At 38.8% G+C, this 17,074-nt stretch overlaps 1 protein-coding gene across 8 annotated transcripts in view; it reads left to right on the top strand.

Annotated features, from left to right (window-relative positions):
* The window catches only part of LOC144246345 (uncharacterized), a 76,261-nt gene that overhangs the window by 8,476 nt on the left and 50,711 nt on the right, over window positions 1–17,074 (top strand). For 4 of the 8 annotated variants that reach the window (XR_013340043.2, XR_014951979.1, XR_014951981.1 and 1 more), the window contains exon 1: window positions 13,958–16,580. The exons of 3 other annotated variants lie outside the window; for them this stretch is intronic. The gene's annotated coding sequence lies outside the window, so the exon portion shown is untranslated. One more of the 8 variants, XR_014951980.1, reaches the window with a different exon arrangement.

Raw genomic sequence — 17,074 nt, 5'->3', positions numbered from 1 at the left:
GATATACTACTTTCGAAGTGTCCTGCTGCGATTCTGCATTGCCACTAGTTAAAAATGAATGGATAAATTTATAAACAGGAAGTTTATTGTATTTTTCAGCTGAAAGATATCCAAGAGTTTGTCTTGGCTTAGATTTTTGTTAGTGGCCTTTTGGGTTTTATTGTGTGTTTTTTTTTTTTTTTTTTCCCAACCATTTAATTTTATTAGCACCCCTGGAAGGAACAGTGAGTCCAGAATTAGAAAGCTGAAATAAAAGGAATGAAGTTCCTGGAAATGAGACTGGAACAAAAAACCCAAGAAATCCAAATCAGTCACAAGCCGAAAAGCTTGACTTTCCCTTAACAAAGACAAGCTGTTTTCCAACAGGAAAGACATACCTGGCCTTAGAAAACTGCTAGTAGCATAAAATATAATTGAGCAGATGGTAACAAAAATAGCACTTGAGCTGTTTAAAAGCCTTTTATTGAATGCCTATTTTTTTTCTTTCCCCTCCAGAATGCTGTTGTGCTATCTAATTTAAGAAAAGACAAGAAACACAGGCAAATTGTGAGATCTGTGTTTTCCTTCAGCTTGTTCTATTTAAATTGCACACCATTAAATGTGGTTAAGAGAATAACTTAAAGTTGCAAAGCAATGAGAACAAACATTGACAGTGGAATCTTAATTCAGCTCTCTTGTGCATGTGGATACACTCTTCAATTGGTTTAACACTGTCTGTTTTTCTCTTTCAGAAAATCCTGACACATCCAGCACCCTAAAGAAATAGGGTTTTGTCAATAATTTGATTTCCCTGCACTACTCAGTGACTCTGCCTTGCCCTTTGTATACTGTGTACTCATCTTCCTCTGCATTACAGGGAGAATGGTCCATTTCTTTTCTGAAAAACATTCAAGTGTTTTGAAACTTTTTAAATTTTAATTTAGTTTTTACTCCATTCCTGAGATAGGTCTGGTTTGTTGGTTTTCTGTTTCCCAGATAAGACATATGCATTAAGACCTCAGTGTCAGTGACTTCTTAGTACCTGATTTTTCACAATTAGGAGCTCTACACTTTCAGAATAACCTACACAATACCTTGAAGCAATGGCTGTTCCTCACCTCATATCAGGTTTGTGCTCCCAGCTGTTGGTTTTTATCTGGTCCTAGAGTTTGACTAGGAGAACATTACGGGGTTTTTTTAGACTTAGAAGTGACTAAATCTTTTTGTATGAAATTATGCAGAGAGGCAGAAAATCAATATGAAAAACTCCATCTCAGCCAAATTTTGGCTAGAGTGTAAGCTGTTGTAAGCGGAGCTTCATCATGGGAAATGCTCAGTGTCTTAGTTTTGCAGACTTAATTAGACTACTGTTTGGTATTAATCCTGGAGTTGGAAGGGAAGGGAAGGGAAGGGAAGGGAAGGGAAGGGAAGGGAAAAAGAAAAAGAAAGAAAAAGAAAAAAGGAAAAGGAAAAGGAAAAGGAAAAGGAAAAGAAAAAGAAAAAAAGAAAAAGAAAAAGAAAAAGAAGAAAAAGAAAAAGAAAAAGAAAAAGAAAAAGAAAAAGAAAAAGAAAAAGAAAAAGAAAAAGAAAAAGAAAAAGAAAAAGAAAAAGAAAAAAAAAGGAAAGGAAAGGAAAGGAAAGGAAAGGAAAGGAAAGGAAAGGAAAGGAAAGGAAAGGAAAGGAAAGGAAAGGAAAGGAAAGGAAAGGAAAGGAAAGGAAAGGAAAGGAAAGGAAAGGAAAGGAAAGGAAAGGAAAGGAAAGAAAAGAAAAGAAAAGAAAAGAAAAGAAAAGAAAAGAAAAGAAAAGAAAAGAAAAGAAAAGAAAAGAAAAGAAAAGAAAAGAAAAGAAAAGAAAAGAAAATCCTCAAAGTAGGGATTCTATATGGATTTTGGCCTGGTGGCTCTCTTATGGTGCACAAGGAGCACCTCATGTGGTGACAGTTATCAGATCCTGGCCATGGAACAGAAGTAGCTTCCTAAGCACATTGTTTTGTGATCACACTGAATGTCCATCAAGGAGAGCATTTTCTGTCTAATCCTGGTCAGTAGCATGTATTAGAAAAACCTGGGGAATGGACAAAATAGAACATTTTTCTCTTGATATACCACTTATGGCTTCCAGCAACCTGTGCTTTAAGGACTTTAATCTTCTTTTGATCCCATTATTCTGTTTGCCTTTACAAAACCCTGCTGTGGGGATTTCCCTCACCAAAATAGTCAGTGAGTGAAAAGCACTTCCTTTTTTTTTCAAAAATTTTAAGCCTGCCTCAGCAAGAACCCTGATCTACCTTGTTCTGGGAAACCACAAATACTTTTTGCTTCTTCATGCTCTTCAATCTATTCATGGTTTTAGACATATTTCATACCATTGCCCTGCATAAAAGTAGAAAAATCCCAGGCTATTCAGCCTTCATTTTTCATTATTTTTTTCTGTCCACATTTTTTCCCTTCTCTATTATTTTCTAACTTTACATTCCCTTTTTCTGAGATCAGCACACCACCATTTGGAGACCTCTAGGTGTGGGAGAAATACCTATTATTACAGTCTCATAATTATGATACTGGTTTTCTATTTTTTTCCCTGTTCCTTCCTGAAAAGTTCTAACATTTTCTTTGTCCTTTTGACAAAGGAAAGCTGAGCTGGCATTTTCAGAGAAACTGTCATAAGGAGTAGTAGTTAATTTAGAGGCCACTGTATCATATGCAGAGATAGAGTTGGTTTATTTTTGTTTAATCTGCAGTTTTTCACATTCAGTGACAGTGATTTTCATCTGCCATTTTATTGTTCAGTCAGTCAATATTGTGAGATCCTTTTGTGCCTTGTAGCTGCTAGTTTGGCTTTTTACTATTCTGAATATCTCTCTATATAAGTAACAGTCTCTTGTCTCATTAGTCAACCATTTTCCAGATCTTTCCAGACTATGTTAATCAATATTAGTCCCAGAACAGACAACTGGGGAATTCACTGGGGAGGGAGGTCTTTCTTCATAATGAAAATGGAAAATTAATCCCTTCCCTTTCCTTCCTCATTTTTAGGCACCTCCTACTTGCTGTTGTCTTTGCTAAGTTTCCTTGAGACCCTTTTATGAAGATATTTGTCAGAAATGTTGTAAAGATCCAAATACAAATCATCTGTATTTTGTAGGATCCAAAGTGCTTCTGCAGCCATGTGCAGCACAGCTTTCCCCTATGGAGAACCCATTCCCAACAGATTTTTCCACACATTCCTAAAGGCCATTCCTTGCTAGTTTTCTTAGCAATTTTCTGATATGACAGACAGACTTATTAATTTCTTTTTCTCCAGATCACCCCCAAAATACTATTAAGCATCAGCTGACTTATTCTACTCTGCTGGTAACAGGACTGAATTAAGAAAAAAGCTACACATCACAGATCAGCAGTTTCATATCTGAATCCCTTTATCACTTGGGACTCAAAATTTTTTATTGTTCATTTTATCACTTTTTTTTATATATTCTTGCTCTTGACAGCTAGATTTGAGACAGATCACCTCTAAAGAAAGGCTATGGTGAACACTGATGCAAAAAAATAATTTGTGTTTTCTGTTATAGCCTTAACATCCTTCAGTGCTTCTTCTATACCTGGGCTATTTATTGCCCCTCCAACTCTGCCAGTTTTCTTCTGAGGTAGTAAAGTAAAAAAAATTGCTATCTGCTAGTTGTGCCTTTTTTTGCACATTTCACCTCAAAACTCCTTCCTGTTTAATGTCTGACACTGAAGCTTTTATAGATCATAAAGCAATTGCCTAAATCCTGTCTCTAAACCAATCGGCAATTGACTGCAGGAGAGGGAATAATGTAAATGAGCTGTAGCGAAGGCAAACTTCCCAGCTGTTTGTGAAGACATGGATATTTGAGGCCATTTGGATGGCATCTGAAGTGACTTGTGTAAGTGTGAGGTAGATGCCAGGACTCATAAGTTCAGTTGAGTGGAATATCAAAGTACCCTTGCAGCTACCCCTTCCATCAGTCCAGCCACACAGGTTTTACTTCATCAATTCTTACACAGCTGTCAAGGCTTGCTGTGGAAAGTCTTGTGGAGAAGTAAATGGGAAATACTTTGCTGACACTGCTCAAAAGAACTCTCATTTCTTGGACTGGTAATTTCATTTCTGACTTCCTCACCTTTCTGGTCATACTTCTAAACATTAAAAGAGTCAGAGATATTACCCTAGCAGTAAACCCCCCCCCCCCCCCCCCCCCCCTTTTTTTTTCTTCTCTCTGTTTCATATTTCCTGAGTTGCTTTTATGGGAGCAAAACAGGAGAATGGGAAGTGAAACATCTAACTTATTACACCTGACTGATCAATATATGCCTTTTTTTTTGCATTACAGTAGAAAGATGAAGGCTTAGGTGGTTTCGCAGCTTACAACTAGCTTTCTTTACTTGTAGGCAGAAGTCTAGGCAGACCCAAAGGAAACCTGTGCATACTAAGGAGTAAAAAGGCTTGAGGACATCTGCAAAGGATAGACCCTTCCCTTTGGTTTCAACTCAGTGGGACTTGCTGATATAGGTCATCTAGAGAAAGAAGAAAACTGGCACCAAGTGCTTGCAAAAGGCCTGGCAGATTTATTACAAACACCAACTACCTGTATCTAGCATGTAAACACATATTGCTAAGTATTTGAGACAACCCCACGCTCAGAGGGTGGCTGTCAGAATACTTTAACTTTCTGCATTTGCTACTCTAGATAAACACATGCTACTGATGAAGCAGATGAGGCAGGAAAAGGAAAGATTTGACTTGCTGTAGATTATGATCCAAGCAGCTGAGACAGAATGAAAAAGGTTTGAAAACCAGTTGACACATCAGCTGTGAGTTGTGGCACAGAAAGTAAGACCTCAAGAGTGTGAAATATCTATGGCATAAATGGGTGAAGTGGATTGGCCACTTTGGGATAATTGGCTCTACTCAATGGAGAGAAGCAACAAATTTTTTTTCTTTGTTTTAATTTAAAATGTGTAATTGATCTTGCCCATTCTTGACAACTCTTTTTAGATGTAAGGTGTTACATGACTCACATCCTTAAACAGCCTGTCTCCCTCTGCTAATTGTGAAATGAGTCTTGGTTGCACCCCAGACGTTTGGCCAGATGAACACCTCTGTAGGTGCTGTAATTGATGATGTCTGTCTGGGCCCTGAATGTGTCTGAGCCCTAAATACACCTGGAGAAGGGGTCAGAGGGGTCTCAGAGGACTCCCTGCAGCAATGCCCACCCTCTCTTGATGTCACCTCAGCAGATCCATGATTTCCAGCCCTGTAACTCCCACAGCACAGCCACAGAACCTTCCTTTCCTCTGCAGTGCTGCCAGTGCTGTCAGTCACTGAAACTGAGAGGATTAGAAAAGAATAAAGAAAATCCCGTCTGCTTTTTGCCTTGGGGCAGCAGAGCACTGCAGGAATGGACACGCCAGCATCACCTTGATTTATAAAGTTGCATCCTAGTTGTTCTCATTTATTTAATCTTTTTGAGCCAGCTGGAAGTTGAAAAGTCTGCACTGTAAAGTTGAATTGTATACTTATAAGTCTAATAAAAAATAAAAAAAAGGAGATGCAAAAAAAGGTCTGGTTAGGATTTGTAAAATCTAAAATCTATTTTCATGTGACTGTAGATATTTCTATAGGAAGTGTGAGAAATAACAATGAAATGGGAAATAAAAGATACAGATAGGATGTTTTTTCGAGTTTTTTGTTTTATTAGTGTTAGAGAAATAGCAGAAAATATTTTTGCATGCTGTTTTTCTCTGACACATTCATGTTCAAGTTTTAATGTTGCTAACAGCCATTCTCTCAGCAAAAAATATTGTTGTGAATAAATTCTGTTGATGTTATTTCTTACAGTGCTAAAACTCTGTCAAATAATTATGTTAAATACATACCTGTGATAAAGGATGAGTGGGATAGAATGCAGGTGACTGCATGGAAAATGAACTTTTCAGACTTTCACTCATACTGTTTCCTAAAAATTTTCTCTCAGACACTAGTACTGTAAACCTCTGAGATGCTCCTTATACAGCAAACACAGCAAAATAAAACTGAACACATCTCAAAAATAAGTGACTTTCTATTTAATAAGCATTCTTCACTTATTTCTCTGCCCCCAGAATGACACTTATCTCAAATGTAGAAAAAGTGAGATCCAGCACGACTCCATTTTACCCTATTTATGTTTATTTACACATGCTCCCCTACACAAACCCTTTCAGTTTCATACTGTCTGTTTTTAATGTGAAAGTTGCTACCATGGGAAACATGGTAAAATGGTATGACTTTATGATAAAATTTACCATTCCATAGAATCATAGAATCATTTAGGTTGGAAAAGCCTTCTAAGGTCAGAGTCCAACCATTAACCCAGCAATGCCAAGTCCTCCACTAACCCTTGTCCCCAAATGCCACATCTGCACATCTTTTAAATGCCTCCAGGAATGGTGACTGCATCACTGGTCTGGGCAGCCTCTTATTTTAGTATAGGAGACTTCTAATTATTTAAGTTTTTAAGGCCTTGACTTATTCAAATGAAATTAATTTTGTGTGTTTTGGGGATTTGGGGATGAGATTTGCAAGCAGATATTAAGGCTTTGAAGATATACAAATGTTATCTAATGCAAATTCCTCTGGTATTCATAAAATCTCATCTCACTGCACCTCATTTTGGATGTGTCTGGAACCTGCTGCTTCACAGTGTGGAATAAGCCTGGGGAAGCACCAATGAAATAATTATCTGCTTGCTAAACATTTCCTGCCTTAGCTGTGAAGCCTCATCCAAGTCTGCTTTGCCTGTGACCTTTCACAAATCCGTTTCTCCAGGGCTTTTTACACCTGATGGATGCTCCAGGGAGCTTGTGGCATGTTCACTCTGCACCTGCAAATCCTGCAGACAGAGAGATGGCAGCTCCCACACCACTGAGAGGTGCAAAGCCTGATTTCCCCCGGGTCCCTGGGTTTTGAGCTTCTGTTTGAGGACACTGTGAGAATAGGCAGGATTAACCTGATTAAAGACAGATATTTCTAATGGAGGCATATTTGTGAGCTACTCACCTGAATCTTCCTTTCTATGTGTCTGCCTAAGGATGAGGTGAAGAGACTTCTGAGGGTGCCTTTTCCTCCCCAAGGCTTCCAAAGGCAGCCTCAGGCAACCAGCTCAGGTTGAAATGTCTGTCCTGCAGGATTAGGAGAGGTGGATCCCATCTCTTCTCCTGTGTATGGGTCACTCTGTGGGGCTGCTCACATTTTCAGGGTTACTCATGTGCACCAGTGCTTCCTGCAAAGGCACGCAGGCAGATCTGCCCCTCTCGCTAGAAATGGGCTCATTTCTGCTGTGTTCAGGGCTGCTCAGAGAAATTGTGCAAGTCCCAAGCCTGGAAGTGTTCAAGGCCAGGCTGGGTGGGGCTCTGAGCAGCCTGGGCTTGTGGAAGATGACCCTGCCCACAGCCGAGGGTTGGAACCAGAGGATTTTTAAGGTCCCTTCCAGCCCAAACCATTCTAGGATTCCATGTGGTATTTCCAATTTCTTCAGAGTGACCTTCCTTACTCTGAGAACTGCACAGAAATCTTAACCACCCAGAGCAGCTGCTGAATTTTCAGATTATATATTCAGTGCCTGATTAGATGTCTCAGATCTTGGTGTCCTCTTTCCTTTCTTGTCTGTCCCAAGATGATCCAATTTGACCTAGAATTTTGGGGCTTGCCTTTAAGGTCAGGCATTTTAAACTTAAGCATTGAATGCTTGCTATTCAAATCCCCCTGGATTGCCTGAAAACATAGTTTTTCAGGCTTCCCTGTAAGGAGTACAAAAGGTGGAAGAACTATAAAAAATGGCTCTTTTATATAAACTAGTGGATCAAACACAGCAATGGGTACATCAAAGTATTTGCATGCCTGATTTCTATTTCTCTCAGAACGAATGCAAGCAGGTAAACATTTTCCTAGATCTGGCCCAGAGGCTAAACAGATTTTCAAAGGATATATAACATTTAGGTGTTTTGTAAATAAACGGTCTTTATGTGCTGCTGCACTGAAGCAGCCTGTTTTTAATGTTCACATGTAAGAAAATTTCAACTCATCTTTTTAGTCACAACTGTGTGTGGTGGTAAGTTGGACAAGATGGCATCCCAAGGAGTCTAAATTACACAAATATTTCTAGTATGAAAGGCAAGTGGAAATAGAGCCAAGACACATCCTGGCACACAGACAATAAGTTCCAAAGTGACCTCGGAAGTTTTTTCATTCCTATTTCTGCTGCAGACAGAAACTATTGTGTTTAGATCAAATAAGGCAACTTAATGATATCTAATCAACAAAGAAGATAAGGAGCAGGCTACTGTACTCTTTCACCTTAAGACCTTTTTTTGATCCTACTACTGGAATGGAGAGGCCACATCAATTCGACTTAGTCTGGGATTACAAACTGAGTTAGTTCAAATTGCAACATATTTCTACCTTGTCCTTTCCCCTGCTCCGTTTGTGGTCAATGGCAGCTGTTCTTCATGGGCCTCAGCAGAAAAACGACTGTGTCCAAAAGCCAGCACACCACTTTATCTGTAGAATTATTTCTTGACACTTTTGACTTTAAAGTTTTGTGTGAATAATCCCCTATTCTGTACAAGAGGTTTCACAGGAAGTGTCTGAAAATGCCAGTACCTAAACCCTTATTTCCTGAGTTTTATTCCAAAGCCTGAAGTAACATTTTTCTAAGCACTCACCAGAGTGAACCTGCCTCAGGTCCTTCACTCTTGAGATGAACTGTTTTGCCAGGGGCTGTTTTTGCTATACTTGCAGTCAGCAGCATCCCAGGCTGGAAGAGTGGCAGCTTTCCAGGCTTCCAGCATGGATGGCTACACCTGATTGTGCAGCCTGTTTATAGGGAGGAGATGAGCTCCTAAGAGGTGTTTTTCTGACTGTTTGCAAAACTCAGTGATGGGAGGACTCATTTCCTAGACTTTATGAGTTAATTTGACCTCCTTTTGGAGGGGAGATATCTGTTCTGAATGTAGGCACCTGGGGTGTCAGACACCCAAATGCAGGCATGGAGCTGTTATAGGACGCATGAAAGCACGACGTGAACCACTGCTATCGCAAGGTGAAAAAGAGGAAGTTTATTTTTTGATTCTAGGATTTCTATTTTTCCAAAGGTAACAGTGGATTGGAGAGCGAATGTGTCACCTCTCCAGTGACATTGGACAAACTACTAATCCATCAAGTTTCTCTGCCTCTATGGAGGAATGCAAAACAACAGGTTGTTTATAGAAAGCTGTATGAGAAAGTCCTCTACAAAAATATAAATTTAGGAGGCTTTAGAAAATCCTAAGAATCAGGGCAACATGGAGCGACCTTTCAGATGCCCCAGAGCATCTGAACTACCTGCTTATATGCAATACATAGGAATTATCAGAGTCTAGAAGCCAGTCAGAATACTACAGAACTTTTTATTAATTCATTTGATTTTCCCCTTATCCTGCAGATATAACTCACCTTGAAATTAGTCAAGAGGAATCCTTGTGCACCTCTCTACAAGTTAGAACTATTATATAAATACAAAAATTAACTTCTGGTGTTCTTTTAGCAATGGAATGGACAGATGCTTTTGCTTTGGTTTTGGGATGTTAAAAAAAAATAAATCTCAGCCAACCAAAGGAGAAAAGCTCTTACCTATCTCTTTCTACCTAAGGCCTAACTCTTGGCTTATGCCTTTGGTAAAAATCAATGAAGTCATGCCAGTTGACTTGATGGGGATATGCCCAAAGCTTAACTAGATCATTTACCTCAAATACAAGAAGACAAGGGCTGCATCTGTATATTTCAACCTTAAGTTCCCCAAGCACTAAATTAAATCATACAGCGACTAAGAATAGTTGTGCCATTAAAAATGTTCAGAGACAGTTAAAAACCCAACTGCTACCCATGACCCAAATTCAAAATGGCTTTCAAATTTATTTTAGGATGCAATATGATGTTTTTGATTCCCCCTTCCCTTGATCTGTTGTGTAAATTAGACCTGTGGTGGAGGAGCAGTGGAGATTTTGGTGACAGATGATGTTCCCAGAGAAGTCTCTGGGGTAAATTTCCCTCTAACTTCTAATGGTGTGACGTCAAAAGTAACCCTTAAAGCAATTAATTGAATTACACAAGTAAGCTACATTTATATGGGAGTATAGCCTAGTCAAAATTACTTCTTAAATTGCACCTGGATAGCAGTGTTAATGAGGGCAAAAGAAATTTGTGGTACTAACAAGGGAGAAGCTTGATTAATAACTCATCCATAAAATGTGCATGCTATGAATGATAGTGAATTCCTTACAAAATTAAAACACAAATAAAAATTCCTCTATCTCTGCCCTCAGGGATGAGACCCATGACATTTAATCTATGTAATTGTCAATCTACCATGTAAACATTCTTTTAAAAGTCTTTAAATTTGAATTTAATTGCTACCAGCTCTTGATTACATAGAGACTACATAATCTATCATTGAATCAAATAATTATTATTACTGTTGGGAAACAGGGAATTATGCAAGAGCCTGAAGGAGAACTGCATGACAGGTGAGAAACAAACAAATGAGGGTGGGGTAATCAATCTCTGTACCATAAAATGCTAATGTTGTCCTAATAAATATGAATTTTCTTCCAATGCTTGATATGCTCCCTACCAAGCATGTCACTTAGCCTGTGGCATGCTTTAGTTTAGTTTAAAGTGGCACTACTATTAACACTTTAGCAAAATTATAATAGTTCCTTTTCATTTTCATAAAAGTAATTAAACTTATCAGTTTTCTTGTTATGCAACAAGCCAACCAATAAATGGACAAAAGAAGTTCAATTTGTGGTATTTTCGAATTAGCATCCTATGCACCAGGGATTATTCAGATATGAGATTCTGAATTAATGATTTTTTAAAAAATAAATTAAAAAAAGAAGAAATAATAATGATATTGGAAGACAAGCATTCCTGTCAGTTCCTGCATTGATGAAATTATATTAACTATGCGATAGCTACTAATACTTCATTGCAAGCTCACAATTTTTTCAGATAAAGCTAACCTGTTGACTCCAGGAGACAGAAATTTAAATTGCATTTAAATAAACAAATACCTTACCATGGTGAGGAGTAAATTGTGTGCTTGGATGGACTGGACTTTTCAAGGTACACTGAACCTAGAGGATGCACTGAATGGAAGGCTGCGTTCTCCTCGTGGAATGCAAATTAAAGAACTCTGAAAAGAACTGTGCCATGAAATCTGCTCAGAGATAAAGGAATGAGTGGGGAGAGGAAATAATATTCTTGGTGATTTCATAATTCATACTGGCCAAATTTCAACCTCCTCATGAATAGAAATGCTAAATATGTTTTAAAACCTGTCCTAATATATTATTCAGAGGCAAGCGTTGAAGTCTGAATTTGATTTATGATCACAAAGAATGAAAAGACAGAACGATAGGCAGCCCCCAAGGCTATTTTGTCCAGGCGATACATACCCCAGTCTGACTTGTAGTGCTCCATATGATGAGATTCCCTATCCTTTGAAGGTCAGGCTGGAACAAAAGTCCAGCAGGGATGTTCTGCTTATCTTCCAGCCATATGCTGGCCTGCAAGGGGGACACCTGCAAACTCAGCTGCCCCTCTCTATAACCAGGAGATGAAAAATAGAGAGGTGTGTGTTAAACTCTGTTGATTTCACCTCATTACACCTTGCTGCCAGAGGGGTTGGTTGCTCAGATGTGCTGTCCCTGTCCCTCTGCTGGCAGATTAGGGACAGGGACAAGGAAGCTGGGTGGTGGAAACCTACCAAACAGTATTTCTGATCCCAAGCTTCTGAGGGCTAGGAAAGCTCATGTGAATGTTGCCAAGTTTTCTGAATAGATTCTTTAAGACCTTCTCACTCAGGAAAGTGATCAGTGAAGATTTTCATTGTAGCAAGAATTTATTTTTCTTTTTTGTCCATGACTTTGTCATAACTCTTGATAGTGCTGTGGGTAAGATGTGATATGGGTAACACAATCTTTCTTCTGTCACAAACTTGGTCTAGGACTAGATAGTCATAAAGGTTTAGACCTCTAAGTGTATGTTCCACCAAAATTTTCAAGTCTACTAGCTTGAAGTACTTTTACATCCTTGAATTTATTCAGGCCTGTGTACTTTAGGTGCCCATATATATGCACAATTGGACATCTCACAAGGTGTCTCTTTATTGGCCTGCTTTGCCCTTATTTTCTCAGTATAACAGCTGTTTTTAGCTGATCTTAGTCTTTAGAAAATGAGCAGGATAGAAATGATCTTTCTCTTTTTATACACATATGCAGGCAACACAGCATGAACAGGCAACAGGGCTTCTGTCGTTAACAGTGAGCACAGTTCTTACACTTAATTGGATGATCACAAGAATTGAAAGCAAGATTCTCTCCAATCAATACAATTTCTAAGCAAGTATTTTCTACTGCATTTTCAGATTTAATGAATTGGAAATGAAGCGACCCCTCTCCTTTGGGGATCTGCGATCTCAGTGAATACTGAAACAAAAGCACACAAAACACTTAACTTTTAAAAACCTTTATGGAGTAAGGCTTTGTTTTCACTCTCTGGCCACATCTGATGGCAAATTGCATTTTTATTAATTTATGTTCTTTAATATTGTGGGCAGGAAGACAAATAACTGTCTCAGTATATAAACACTTTCCTGGAAATGAACAGATGAACAGATTTCAAACCCAGTTTCCCTCATGTTCGTCTAATTAGCTTTCTTATATGAGAGGCTGTGGTATTTCGACAAGTGAAAGATGCTGATTTTCAAGAGAAAGTTTTCAGCTAGCTCTTAAATAAATCTGTTATCTTGTTTTGGAGACATATGTATCAAACTTTATAGTCACTCAAATTCCTTTAATTCCTCAGTATATTTAAACGATATAATCATTTAGGTTGTAAAAGACCTCAGATAATTAAGTCTCAAGTAGCTGGACCCGTGTGACTCATGCAAAGTAACACATGAAGACAGAATTAAAATCTGGATTTTGGAATCCTAGTACAGTGTTTTACTTATCAGGAATCTTGGCTTCTCTTTAAACCAACACCTGGGTTTTTCTGCAAGCCTCTAACACCTCCCAGACCTGCAAAAGTGTAGCAACTACTGCCTGTGCACTAAACTGAAGTGACAGAGAACACAATCAAAACAGCACATTGTCAAAGAAATATTTGAACATTTTACAATATTTTAAGAGAGCAAATAAATCTGTTTTCCCACAGCTGAAATGATTACTCACCCCACCACAAGTTTTGATGTCTGTTTTAGTGATAATCTCTGCTGCTTTGAAATACACAAAATAATGAACAGCTGCTCTGGCTGATGAAATGCAGAAGCAAAGTTGAGGTACTAATCTCTCACAAAAAATGTTTATTGCATCTGGAATAAAAAAGAAATAAGGGATTATTGTTGATGCAGAAAAAAAACCATAATAAAGATAAGAACAAAGTAAATGCATTCATCCCCCTCCTTCCTGAAATCTGATGCTACCTTTGTAACACATTTGGATGGTGTGCACATCCACGTGGTTCTTGGGGGAGGTTGAACTGCTTCACTTTCCAGTGCTGTGTTTTGATGCAGTGCCTTTACCTGTCCTGGTTTCATCTGGAGAACAGTTAATTTTTTTCTTAATAGCTGGTCCAGTGCAGTGTTTTGGGTGTAGAGTGAAAATGATGTTGATAACACACTGATATTTTAGTTGTTGCTCAATTGTGCTAAATTGAGGGCTTGTCATTTTTCCATGCTCTGCCAGTGACCAGATGTATTAGAAACAGGGGAGGAGCGTGGCCAGGGCAGAGAACTGGAACTGGAACTGGCCAGAGGGATGTTCCATGCCATACCACACCATGCTCAGCCTAGAAACAGGGCGAGTTGGCCAGGGAATGACAATTGCTGCTCATGGGTGGGCTGAGCATTGACTGGATCATGGTAAGTAATTCTATCATTGGTCACTTGTTCACCTCTCCATTAATATGTCATTATCATTACTATAACTACTAGATTTGACTTTATTTCAATTTTTAAATAATTTTTATTTCAACTCATGAATTTTACCTTTTTCAAAAATTTTCCTCCCCATCCCACTGGGGAGCCAGTGGACAGCAGGGTGAGTGGCTGCATGGTACTTAGTTGTAGCTAGGGTTAAACCACAACTCTGGACTCAAATTACCTAATGGCTACGTTTTTTGAGCTACAAGTGTACTATGCCTGTTTTTCTTTTTATACCCATTAATTATTGTTATTCTACCCAAAGCTTGCACACTGTTGAGCAGAGGAGTGTGCAAATAATCTGCAAGGAAATTACTTGAAGAAGAAAGAAAAAGAAGCAAAGGCCTGTGAAATTAACCTGGCTGATCTAAGCCACTCCTCATAAGGTTTCCCTTTCCAACCCTTCACCATCTTGGTGGCCCTCCTTTGGATATTCTCTAATAGCTCAGTGTATTTTTAATGTTGTGGTGGCCAAAACTGCACATTGGCCTTGAGGTGAGGCCACCTCAGTGCAGAGCAGAGAGGGACAATCCCCTCCCTTGCCCTGCTGGCTCCCCATACAACCTGTCCATACAACCAGGGTTTCCCTGTCCCAGGTGCAGAATCCAGCACTAATCCCTGTTAAACGTCATGTGGTTTTAAAGGGTCTGACACCCTTTGTGAAACAAGTTCCTGCTCAGAGGGCAGAGGTTACAACAAACTCAAGTGCTGAAGTGAACACACTGACTTGTAAAGCTCTGCGGACATTTCCTTGCTCAGATGCAGGGCCCAGATGGATTTGGATTCTTGCTGATCTACAAGAAATTCTCACCGTTTTCAGCTGGCAAAGGTACACTAGGTTCTTCCTGCCCTCACAGTTTGCTGGGAGAGGTGGAGGTAAGAGATGGGCACAGTGCAGATCCTTGCCATCCTTTTAGCTGGTTTAAGAGTCTGTTGGTGTTTAAGAGTCTTGGTTAGTTCATGCTGAGCAATCAATTCAGGCAGAGGGCTGTGACTCCTCTCTTTTGCTGCACTGAGCAGGAACTGGCTACAGGGAAAAATCTGTCTTGTGGTTACCAAGCCAGGGCAGTGGAAGTGAATTTGCAAATGATGACTACTTTATTTGAGAATTTGATTTATAATCCTTTTTGTTACATTGTTTTAAAGAAGATAGTTCACATATAGTTCACGTATAAATCTTTATAAAGCCATGAATGTCCTATAAATCATCTGTGTACATTATGAGTCCTGCAGAGAAACAGATACTTTAAGACTAACGTCAAAGTTCCATTTAGAAAGCTCTATGTGCATATTTTATACCCTTATACCTACTGATTTATTTGAAAACAATTGAAATAATGTAAGAAAGAAAAAAAAAATAACACCAATGCTTTTTAGAATAAGAATTGACTATAAAAATATCAAGAAAACATTGTTAAACTTGATATTTTATCCAGGATTTTAAGCCCATCAGGATTTAACATTTATTAGGGATTAATGGAAGGATAAGGTGAAACATGATGGTGATTCAGCCGGAAGCAGGGCAGTTGTCAGAGGATGCTCTCTGTGCATGTGTGTAACACATCACTTCCTAGAATCAATCAAAAGTGAAGGCCATGAAAAACCAAATCCCAAATAGCATGGTCTTAACTGCAATAGGGCTGGGACAGAACCACAGGTTGTGCAAATTTGCAAAGCTCAGTGATTTGCTGAGTTACAAAACCAGGGGGGTCTACCTATTTGCAGTTTATTTTTTAAATATGTATTTGCAAATAACAGAAGTGCTAAGTTAAGTGTGCCTGATTTTCTTCTCACTTATGTCAGTGCCAATCAGGGATATCTTCACTGAATTTACTTAACACACTTCTTTCTGCCCTCTGGCTTTCCTGTAGCTAGTCCTAATTAGAATTGTGCAAAGGGCTGGCTGGGCAACTCATTCTCTAAAAAAATAAGATTAAAGAAATAATAAGAAATCTTAGATTGAATAAAGGAGCTGAGATGCCATTTTGTGCCAAAGAGGTCTTATCTTGGCTTGCAACTGAGAACATGTTTATCTAAGTAGAAAAGACTCAAATTACTTTCAGGTTTGAGTGGTGTAAGCAGAGATTCAGAGAGGTCCTGTCTGTGCTCCAACTCAGGTAAGAAGTTTGCATTGGACCTCCCAGACCAGACAATGCATGCACCTCCAGCATCTGAGGTGTATGCAAAAACTGGGAAAACCTGCTTTGGTTTTATTAATAGCACCTATTTCTTTACACGTTGTCTCCCAGAAAATAATGTGTTATTGTGGAAATGTCAGAACAAAATATTTCAGTGTTCTAAAAAGATTTTTGCTTCTGTTTGTCTGGGTTTGTTGTAACAGTGATGGTTTGGTTCATTGAAAACCTCTTTCACGTAGGACAAATAAATAATTTGCTAGGGCTGTGTTTTGTTTCCCCCCCCCCCCCCCCCCTTGAGTAATAGCAATTTGCATCTGTGTAAAGCAGAAAAAAAAAAAAGTCAGAGCAATGAGATTATGCTGACAAGTGCCTGATACAAACAGGAGGAGAATGGGAACTGACTGACTGATGGAACCAGACAGTATCTCTCAGCTCAAGTAAGTAAAGGTCTATTATTCCTGGGCTGCTGCATCAGCAAACCAATTAAATTAAGGAATTCTACAGACTTCCCACATAGTTAAAAGGAACTAAACCAGATTGAATGTAGAGCATTACACACCAGGGGAGGAGAGTAAGAAGGGTGGGGTTAGAAAATGAAAATCCTAGCGTACAAAACAAAGAGAAATAAAATGCTCAGCCAAGGAAATTATTATTATGATAGTGAAAAAGAAATGCTATTATTGCTTGGAGGTTTTCAATTCTATTTTATGAACCCTGGTTTGTATTTATGACCTTCTGAGATCTCTGCTAAAATAACTGTGCTCAATTCTCCATGTACCATGAAGTGTTTTCTTAGATCATTTCTGCCTCTATGGGTTGAATCTGTTGTTGGTTGTAAGGGTGGGGATACAGAAATATCTGGCTGTTCCATAAATAAATACTGTACTCCCTGTTTGTGAGGACTGACCAATACCAGCTTTTCTCTTTGAGA

This window comes from Lonchura striata, chromosome 1A, assembly GCF_050655825.1.
Source record: "Lonchura striata isolate lonStrDom1 chromosome 1A, ASM5065582v1, whole genome shotgun sequence".
Taxonomy (NCBI): domain Eukaryota; kingdom Metazoa; phylum Chordata; class Aves; order Passeriformes; family Estrildidae; genus Lonchura; species Lonchura striata.
This window is presented reverse-complemented; position numbering and strand designations above follow the sequence as displayed.